General features: G+C 42.2%; 1 long non-coding RNA gene across 1 annotated transcript; it reads left to right on the forward strand.

Moving 5' to 3' along the window:
- The first annotated feature begins 1,299 nt into the window (after positions 1–1,299).
- Positions 1,300–10,352, forward strand: LOC140586415 (uncharacterized). The gene is made up of 2 exons (XR_011988222.1): positions 1,300–1,938; positions 9,586–10,352. It is a non-coding gene; the product is annotated as an uncharacterized lncRNA (long non-coding RNA).
- The last annotated feature ends 714 nt before the right edge of the window (positions 10,353–11,066 follow it).

The following is an 11,066-nucleotide window of genomic DNA, read 5'->3' on the forward strand; positions in this document are numbered from 1 at the left end:
ACTAAAATAATATAACTAACCAGAGTGCACATGCACATGCATTGGTACTATGTCTCCGCGATGCTTCAAAATCCATCGGCAAAGATCTCTGTGATGCAGAAACATCGCTACCGAACATTTGATTCCATATTCCCCCGATGTCTGCGCCATGTATTTCAACAGTGATGCGATGTTAATTTGATCACTCTGCAGCCTTTAGCCCGCTGTTATTTTCCGTTATTAGGTTATTATACAGGGCAGCTCAGGCCGGGGGAGCAGGCGCTGATGCAGCCCGGTGCCGCACCCACCACACGTCGGAACTGCTCGCGATCCCGGCCGGCGACCCCCCAGGCAGAGATCTAGACACGCTCGATTCAGTCCCACCCTTATTATAATTACTTTTATATCCTCCTGAGACCCAAGGAAAAAAGTGTCCTTCAATTGTAGGTTATGTGTCTTTGGAGGAAATAAGACATCTTACAATTTAGATTTTTTCTAATTTATTTTTATTTTTAATTTCACAGCATGTCCTCTTTAGTGCACAACAGGAATAAATACGTTTCCTAACATCAGTGAAAAAATAAATGCAAAAATACAATGTCCACTACAATGGACATAAATGAATGGGTCGGGTCTCAGGAGGATATGCAGTAATTGGTAACTAGTCATTTTCAGTAACTTGCACGAGACTGCCAGTTGGCTGAATCCGAAATAGTTGTAGTGCTACAAGGCTGGATTGTTACAGGGACTGTGTTAAATGCAAATGCTGTTCTGATTGCGTTAAAATCAAACGTTTTTGCTCAGATTTCATGAATTTGGTGGTGTGCTCTTTATAGTATGCCAAGTTTTCCTAAAAGCAGATATTTTTTTTTAAGGTGAAATAGAGCAGCGCATTGAATTGTAATGCCTGTATCTTGAAACGTAGCGTGTTGCCAGACTCTCCGATGCACAGCTCTATGGTCCATACAGAGGAGATGAGGAACATGCAGTTTGCAAAGTCACCAAATTACCTTTTGTTAAGTGGCTACGTTTACATGCCTTAATGCAATTAAGATGTTTTCATGTAAACAGATTAATCCGGGTGCTCATCTATAAATGCGACTGAAAAGTATGAGAAGCATTCATACACACATTTATAGGAAGATTTTGGGATTTATGAAGAAAACGTTTTGTGAAAAAAACGCACATATCCCTGGGGAAACCAGACCACCTTGTAACCTATATGAAAATGACTTTATATAAATTAGCGAATTAATATTTGAATACAATTAAATAAATAAATAAGTGAATAAATATGTTGCATAAGAATTTATTATTTATGTTATAAAAGAAAAAAAGTAGTGATTAAATTAGGAACCTAAGAATTAAATCAGATTTTCAGGTTTTTTCTATTAAATTAGTCTAGGCATTAAAATAAGCCCTATTGCTTTAAGCTGTCGGAGTTGTCAGCCAATCAAAACGTCTCCTGTCGGAAAAGGAAAAAAGTTGAAAGGTGAAGGTGGGTTAGCGAAGTTCGGCTAGTGAGTGAACGAAGAGGGAGGAAAAAAATAAGTGTTTTGTTTTATTTTTCCATTTCATAAGTATTTTCTGTTACATTTCTGTCTATAATGATAGGCTGTGGTTATGTTGGATATTTTTTTTCTTAAGTTGAGCAAGTGTTGCTTGAGCAGCGAAACATTTGGAGGGCCTGCTAAACGCAGGGACTAAGATCAAGATGGCGAGCCACCCATGTGAGAGTACTTGGATCATTACGTCGCACCGACAGGGATTCCAGCACTTTGGATGACCAGGTTCTCATTCAGTGAAGCTGGGAGTTGGTCGACTACCGCCTTGGACATTTTTTTGCTAGAAGTGGATTCGCGGCGCGGTAAGCAAGGATCCATTATAAACTGCGCCATATTTTTTTCTTCTTGCTTTGGATTGTGTGGACTCCGAGTGGACTGCCTAACTCGGACGCTGGTAAAGATAAATTTGTACTTGTGTTGGAGAACCTAGAAACTGGATTTATATCCAATGCTGTAATTCGATGTATTGTGTACATTGTGATGATTGACTTCTGATCCTAAAATAGCCCTAAAATAAGTTAAAACCAATTAATCTATTACAGTACTAACATAAGAACTAAAGACTAAGATAAAATAAACTAAACCTAGAATCTAAATGGAGCTCGAATTAGATTTTGAAACTAAATAGGCTACGGAAAATTTATAACAGTAAACTGGTTATTTCCTTATCTAAAAGAGAAAGGGGTAAAACCTGAGCTTCTTTACAATTAAATGTAAATGTTTGTGTATGTCATGTTAAATGTTTATGTGAAGGCCTTGCCTGGTACCGAGCTTATATCCTCATTGCTTTAGTTTTTATTTTGATTGTCCCTCATTTCCCTTATAAATAAGCCGGCAGTTTACAGCTAACTTTTGGGTTGTGGTGTGTGATTATTATCTAATTAACTATAACTGCTTCCCGAACCTAGAGACTGGTCCTATTTGTGGCAAGTGCTACATAAACTTGGCGAGCCAGCCAGGAGCAGTTGCATGTTAAATTAGAAAAAAAAAATTATATATATATATATAAGAAAAAAAAAAAACCCCTAATTTAACCACCTAGACCTAAAATAGAACAAGTCCGGCTAATATGGAAGTTGTAGATAGAGAAAACATTAAGGTGCCTAACTCAGTCATTGTTAGTGGAATAACAGAAACAGAGCTAGATGAGGAAGTAATTGACTTCTTGAATAAATATGGGCGCCTAACAAGAGTTATCAGGATAGATAATCCCGAATCTCCATACCACAAAAATGTCATTGTAGAGTATGAGAGTGGGGCTGCAGTGAATGCTCTTCAGCCTCTACTCCCACATAGCTATGAGAGTCCTGGCAAAGTCACCTATCAAATTAGAGCCCTGTCAAGTGAATATGTTCCCACTGTAACTGACAGTGTCACACAAAGCTTTTTGAGTGAGCTGCAAAGGATTGCGAAACTTGGTGGTAAGTCCTTTGAAGAGATCCTACAAGAAGAAATGTTCAAATGCAGGAGAATAGCAGCTGCTGCAGCAGAGCTTGTGAATGAGCCTGAAAGTGAATCTTCAAGCACAGAGGTCCAAAGTGAAATAGCACACTCAGCAGTGACCCAGACGGAGGTGGCTGAGGAGGTCTTCCCTGCTAAGACAAGGGAACAGGGTAAATCATCTCAAAGTCCCTCTGGGTCCATAGTACTCTGCCATGCTAAAGGGAATGAAGTCCCTATCACTGCCATGAGCTATGCTAATCCTCCTGAAGTGCAACGGATGGTTGTAGAACATGTGGTGAGAAGTGAGGCACCAGTGTCACTGATGAGTGCATCATTTAGACTCAGACAGTTCTCTGGCAAAACCCCTTGCCCCACTCATGAAGCAGACTTTGACACGTGGCGAAATAGTGTTGAACTTATTCTTAGGGATCCGGCTCTGTCTGACTTACAGCGATCAAGGAAGATTTTAGACAGCTTAGTACCACCAGCGGCTAATGTAGTGAAACCATTAGGTCCAGATGCTTTGCCAACAGCTTACCTTAACTTATTAGACTCAGCCTATGGAATTGTAGAAGATGGTGATGAGCTTTTTGCTGTGTTCCTCAACACACTCCAAGATTCTGGAGAGAAGCCATCTCAGTACCTACACAGGCTACAGACAGTCCTTACCAAAGTACTGAAAAGAGGTGGTGTGTCTGCTAATGAAGTCGATCGGCATCTCCTACGTCAATTCTGTCGTGGATGCTGGGATAATGTGCTGATAGCTGACCTCCAGCTTGAACGTAAGAGAGACAACCCCCCTCCATTTTATGAATTATTGTTGCAACTTCGTGTAGAAGAGGATAAACAGAGTGCAAAGGAGACCCGCAGGAAGAAGCACCTTAGCACATCAAAGCAGAGGACCAATGCACATCTGTTAGCTGCAAACTCTCTTGAACGTGACACCTCATTAGGGAGTGACGTTGCTGAGCTGAGGGGGCAAGTCACCGAGTTGCAGGGTCAACTTGCTCGAATTAAGATACAGAAACTAGGATCAAGTGATCCTTCCCCTGATGTCGTCGCTGAATTAAAGAAACAAGTCGCAGAGCTCCAAAGCCAGCTCACAAGTCGAAAAGCACAAAGACTACTAAAGGCAAAGAACAATGTGATAAAATCTAGTGCAACGCGTCAAACTAAGGGCCAGGAACCTGAATGCCCCCCAGCTACAGGCCAAAGACATAGTAACAGACCGAGGCCATGGTACTGTTTTCAGTGTGGCGAAGATGGCCATATTGCCTCTGTATGCCCAAATGAGCCAAACCCATCATTGGTAGCTGAAAAAAAGACACAACTGAAGGAGAAACAGTCTTTTTGGGACAGTCAAAATGGCTCAGCTTTTTCTCAGCCTTTAAACTGAATTCGGCCCTCATTACGGGACAAATGAGAGCCAGAAGACAGGGTCCCATCCTTGGCACGGGATGCAAAGGGAACCGAAGATTTTCTTCTCCAAGATATAATAAAGTGGGGTTACCAAAGGGATTGATAGGAGCGAAGTACACTGCTTCTGTATTCATTAATGGGCAGACCTGTAGTTGTCTACTTGATACAGGGTCTCAAGTGACTACTGTGTCACAGTCATTTTATGAGGACAACCTCCCTCACTTGAGCATCCACCCATTGGATGAGCTGCTCGAGGTAGAGGCTGCAAATGGTCAAACTGTGCCTTATTCTGGTTTCATAGAAGTCGACATAACCTTTCCAAAGTCCTGCTTTGGCTCTGAAATCACTGTGTCCACCCTTGCATTAGTTGTCCCAACCACAGGGTCAAGTGCGCGGTCTATGCCCTTGATAGGCACCAACACTTTAGATCTGGTGTATGAGGACTACTGCAGAGTTAATACAGATCTTCAAACTCTTCCGTATGGTTGCAGAGTTGTCCTGAAAGTGATGCAGCAGAGAAATAACCAAAAGGAAAACAGTAGCTTAGGGCTAGTGAGGCTACCAGGAAGGGAACCTAGACTTGTCCCTGCTGGGGAGAGTTGTGTTGTAGAAGGATTGGCTCATGTCAATAGCCAAGCATTAGACCGGTGGGTTGTGATCGAACCCCCTTCATCGTCTTCTATGCCCGGGGGAATGCTAGTCATAAGCTGTTTGCTCAGTCTCCCCAATAATCCATCTAAGAGAATACCAGTGGTGCTGCACAACGAGAGTAAGCATGACATAATTATTCCAGCAAAGGGTGTCATAGCTGAGGCACATGCCTTGCAGGAAGTAGTTTCATGTAAATCAAGCCCTGCTGATTCAGAACACTCAAGTAATTCCCCAAGGTCCTCTGAGAATGTAAAGCTGAACTTCAGCTTTGGTGACTCTCCACTTCCAGCTGAATGGAAGGAGAGAATAGAGAGAAAGCTGTGCGGTATGCCCGAAGTGTTCGCTTTACATGATTCAGACTTTGGTCGAACCGATAAAGTCAAGCACCAGATTAGACTGAGCGATGAGACCCCCTTTAAGTACCGCCCTCGACCAATCCGTCCGCAAGACCTTGATGCAGTGAGGAGACACCTGAAAGAGCTGAGTGAGGCAGGAGTAATCCGTGAGTCAGAGTCGCCCTTTTCCTCACCCATAGTGGTGGTTAGAAAGAAGAACGGAGATGTAAGACTCTGTGTTGATTACAGGAGGCTAAACCTCCAAACCATCAAGGACGCGTACGCTCTGCCTAATCTGGAGGAGGCTTTCTCTGCGCTCACAGGCTCAAAGTGGTTCTCTGTCCTGGACCTTAAGTCAGGATATTATCAGGTTGACGTAGAGGAAGCAGACAAACCTAAGACGGCCTTTGTATGTCCATTGGGGTTTTGGGAGTTTAATAGGATGCCTCAGGGTGTGACTAACGCGCCCAGTACATTCCAAAGGCTGATGGAAAAGTGTATGGCGGATATTAACCTCAAAGAAGTCCTTGTGTTTTTGGACGATCTAATAGTTTTCTCAGAAACTGTGGAGGAACATGAAGTTCGCCTTTTGCGTGTCCTAACCCGTCTGAAGGAATATGGATTAAAGTTGTCCTTGGAGAAATGCAAATTTTTCCAGACATCAGTGAGGTATTTGGGACATATAGTATCACAGTACGGTGTTGAAACAGACCCTGAGAAGATTGAGGCCTTGAAAGCATGGCCTAGCCCGAGGAACCTGAAAGAGCTACGCTCATTTCTAGGATTCGCCGGATATTACAGACGATTTATTCGGAATTTCTCCAAGATAGTAAAGCCGTTAAATGACCTCACTGCTGGGTATCCACCACCTAGAAAGTGTGACAAGCCGAGAGAGAGCAGTGGCAAGTATTTCAAGCCGAGAGAGCCTTTTGGGAAAAGGTGGACGCCTAGTTGCCAAGAAGCTTTCGAAACCATAATTGACAAACTCACCACTGCACCTGTGTTAGGATTTGCTAACCCCAAGCTACCATATGTATTACATACAGATGCAAGCACAACTGGTCTGGGGGCAGTGCTCTACCAGGAGCAGGAGGGAGTTATGCGTGTTATAGCTTATGCTAGTCGTGGGCTGTCAAAGAGTGAATCCCGTTACCCAGCTCACAAACTTGAATTCTTGGCACTCAAGTGGGCCGTAACAGAGAAGTTTGCTGATTATTTGTATGGAGTCTCTTTCACAGTGGTCACGGATAGCAATCCATTAACTTACCTGCTTACCACAGCTAAGTTAGATGCAGCTAGTTATCGTTGGCTGTCTGCTCTCTCCACCTTCAAATTCCAACTTCAATACCGAGCAGGGAAATGCAATCTAGATGCGGATGGCCTTTCGCGACGCCCGCATGCTGCGCCTGTCAATGATTTAGTGTCTCAGAAAGAGGAGGAGCGAATTCGTCAGTTCCTACACTACCACCTACCTGAGTCTGGCGAGTTTGCTAGTATCTCTCCCAAAACGGTGGATGCAATTTGTGAGAAACATCTAGTTTGCCCACCCGGGAACATCAGTGAGAATGGTGCCATCGTCCCACTTGTCACATCTCTTGCCATGTCTGCCAAAGCTATTCCAGACAGTTTTGAAAATTGCGATGGATTTCCTGTCATTCCCCGTGTGACAGGGGAAGAATTGAAACAGCAACAGAGAGCTGATCCTGCTGTGTGTGAGATCATCCACCTGATGGAGACTGGGGAAACCCCTACTCCAGCTGTTAAGAAGGAGTTGCCAGACCTTTCCATCTTTCTGCGAGAGATGAACAAACTAGAGTTGAAGGATGACATTCTCTACAGGAAGAGACGAACTGATGAAGGGACTCAACACCAGATAGTCTTACCTGAGACATTCAGAGACATGGTAATGAGATGTCTTCACGATGATATGGGTCATCTAGGTTTTGATCGGACCCTTGACCTCACTCGATCCAGATTCTTTTGGCCAAGAATGGCCACTGATATAGAGAAGAAGGTAAAGAGCTGCAGCCGTTGTGTTTGCCGAAAAGCACTACCAGAGAAGGCAGCGCCTCTAGTGAACATTCATGTCACCAGACCGCTTGAATTAGTCTGCATGGACTTTCTCTCAATTGAGCCAGACCGAAGCAATACAAAAAATGTACTTGTGATCACCGATTTTTTTACCAAGTATGCATTGGCAATCCCAACCCCAAATCAGAAAGCTAGGACAGTAGCCAAGTGCCTATGGGAAAACTTTATAGTACATTATGGGTTCCCTGAAAAGTTGCACAGCGACCAGGGTCCGGACTTTGAGTCCAGAACAATTAAAGAGCTTTGTGATCTTGCAGGGATACGAAAAGTTAGGACAACACCGTATCATCCCAGGGGAAACCCTGTGGAAAGGTTTAATAGGACACTCCTAAGCATGCTTGGTACACTCAAAGCAAAGGACAAGTCCCGCTGGCGAGACTTTGTGAAGCCATTAGTACATGCATATAACTGTACTAAACATGAGACAACTGGGTTCACACCCTATGAACTAATGTTTGGACGGCAGCCCCGGTTGCCTGTTGATCTTGTTTTCAATGTCCCATTGAACAATAGTGGACAGAAGTCTCACTCCCAGTATATTCAAGCCCTGAAAGCTCATCTTCAGGAGAGCTACCAAGTTGCAAGGAAGAATGCTGCTAAAACAGCTAAACGGAACAAGGTTAGGTACGACAGACGTGTGACTGAATCCACTTTGGGTGTGGGTGATCGGGTCCTAGTCAGAAATGTGCACCTAAGAGGAAGACACAAGTTGGCGGACAAGTGGGGAGAAACTGTGCATGTTGTTGTTAACCGGAAAGGAGATCTTCCAGTTTACACCGTTAAGCCGGAGAACAAAGATGGTCCCCTAAGAACGCTGCACAGAGATCTCCTGCTACCCTGCGGGTTCTTGCCCGTCTTAGAAGATGACCCTCCTGTTGTGCTTAAGCCTCGGAAGCCAAGTACCCGTCAGCATCCGAAATCTAACCATGGCCAGAATGAGCCAGAGTTTTGCTCTGATGAGGATGATGACTTTGTTTATTCATATCGAAGTCCTGTCTTTAGGACCATGAGGTCCATTGATGGATATGACATGTCAATTCCTCCTAGAGAACAGACCCATTCTTCTGCTGAATATACCTTCTCAGATCCTGCAGTTTCCAGCAACGTTCCAGAAGAGTCTGGAGGAGCTTCCTCTGGAAGTTCACCATCACTGGGAACAAGGCACTTTGTGTATTCTGAGGTGGAACCCATAACCACGATTGACCAGCCTGAAAAGGAAAACTTACTTGAACAAGCAACCCGTGGAAGTGACAACCCTGTGGAAGAAACAGAATCTGAAATAGTTACAGCTGGTGATGAGAGTTTACCTGAGAATCAGAGTGGGGAAAGTATACAGAGACGTAGTGAATCTGAAGCTGTGGGGAGTAGTGAAGTCATGGATCGGAGTGAGATAGAGATTGATGATGGAAATTGTGAGGATGAAGATAAGAACCAGAGTACACTGAGAAGATCTTCAAGGCAGAGAGAACCGATGAGACGGCTGACCTATCCTGAGCTAGGGAACCCCTTAGTGACTATTGTCCAAACATTATTCCAAAGCTTGAGTTCTGCCATCACTAATTCCCTTGGAAGTGAAGTTAGCTTGACACCACTACCCAAACCCAAAGTGATATAGTCCACTAATACAGTTTATGCAAAGGGACTTGCATAGATTTAAGAAGGGAGGGTGTAACCTATATGAAAATGACTTTATATAAATTAGCGAATTAATATTTGAATACAATTAAATAAATAAATAAGTGAATAAATATGTTGCATAAGAATTTATTATTTATGTTATAAAAGAAAAAAAGTAGTGATTAAATTAGGAACCTAAGAATTAAATCAGATTTTCAGGTTTTTTCTATTAAATTAGTCTAGGCATTAAAATAAGCCCTATTGCTTTAAGCTGTCGGAGTTGTCAGCCAATCAAAACGTCTCCTGTCGGAAAAGGAAAAAAGTTGAAAGGTGAAGGTGGGTTAGCGAAGTTCGGCTAGTGAGTGAACGAAGAGGGAGGAAAAAAATAAGTGTTTTGTTTTATTTTTCCATTTCATAAGTATTTTCTGTTACATTTCTGTCTATAATGATAGGCTGTGGTTATGTTGGATATTTTTTTTCTTAAGTTGAGCAAGTGTTGCTTGAGCAGCGAAACATTTGGAGGGCCTGCTAAACGCAGGGACTAAGATCAAGATGGCGAGCCACCCATGTGAGAGTACTTGGATCATTACGTCGCACCGACAGGGATTCCAGCACTTTGGATGACCAGGTTCTCATTCAGTGAAGCTGGGAGTTGGTCGACTACCGCCTTGGACATTTTTTTGCTAGAAGTGGATTCGCGGCGCGGTAAGCAAGGATCCATTATAAACTGCGCCATATTTTTTTCTTCTTGCTTTGGATTGTGTGGACTCCGAGTGGACTGCCTAACTCGGACGCTGGTAAAGATAAATTTGTACTTGTGTTGGAGAACCTAGAAACTGGATTTATATCCAATGCTGTAATTCGATGTATTGTGTACATTGTGATGATTGACTTCTGATCCTAAAATAGCCCTAAAATAAGTTAAAACCAATTAATCTATTACAGTACTAACATAAGAACTAAAGACTAAGATAAAATAAACTAAACCTAGAATCTAAATGGAGCTCGAATTAGATTTTGAAACTAAATAGGCTACGGAAAATTTATAACAGTAAACTGGTTATTTCCTTATCTAAAAGAGAAAGGGGTAAAACCTGAGCTTCTTTACAATTAAATGTAAATGTTTGTGTATGTCATGTTAAATGTTTATGTGAAGGCCTTGCCTGGTACCGAGCTTATATCCTCATTGCTTTAGTTTTTATTTTGATTGTCCCTCATTTCCCTTATAAATAAGCCGGCAGTTTACAGCTAACTTTTGGGTTGTGGTGTGTGATTATTATCTAATTAACTATAACTGCTTCCCGAACCTAGAGACTGGTCCTATTTGTGGCAAGTGCTACAACCTTATGATTAGAGGAAAAATATGTCCATTGCTTAAAATTATCATACAGACCCAGTGAACTCAAAAACAGGTGTTTTGTAAAAAATAAATGAGATTGAAGGAGATGCTGTTTCGACAGAATCCTGTAGAGGGCACTGTGTATGCTAAATCGAAGGCTCCAGGAATGTATTCGGCAGTTATAATAATAAACAATAATAATTCAAATATTTGTGTACACACGGCATTTGGCTCTGAAATTACACAGTTCTTTAAAATAAAATTGTTTAAAAAAAGTTTTATGAACAAGTCAAATATGAATTATAAAATACAATTTTCCAGTTAAAATACTTATTTTAAATACATGCCTCAGAAATTCCGACACTGAAGAGGGAAGTATGGTGAATAAGTATCATTGGTTCTAACTGAAGCCAAAGGCGAGGAGTACAGCAATTTCACTCAAGAAATAAAAATATCCTCAAAGCCAAACCGCTTCAGAACATAAAACAAATAGTTCCATTCAACACGATCAAAGGCTTTCTCAGCATCTAAAGATAGGAGTACCTCTGGGCACTCAGACGAAGATGATGTGTAAAGGATATTAAATACACGCCTAATATTAAAAAAACAACTGTCTATTTTTAATGA

The sequence above is a fragment of the Paramormyrops kingsleyae genome, unplaced genomic scaffold (genome assembly GCF_048594095.1).
Source record: "Paramormyrops kingsleyae isolate MSU_618 unplaced genomic scaffold, PKINGS_0.4 ups55, whole genome shotgun sequence".
In the NCBI taxonomy this organism is placed as follows: Eukaryota; Metazoa; Chordata; class Actinopteri; order Osteoglossiformes; family Mormyridae; genus Paramormyrops; species Paramormyrops kingsleyae.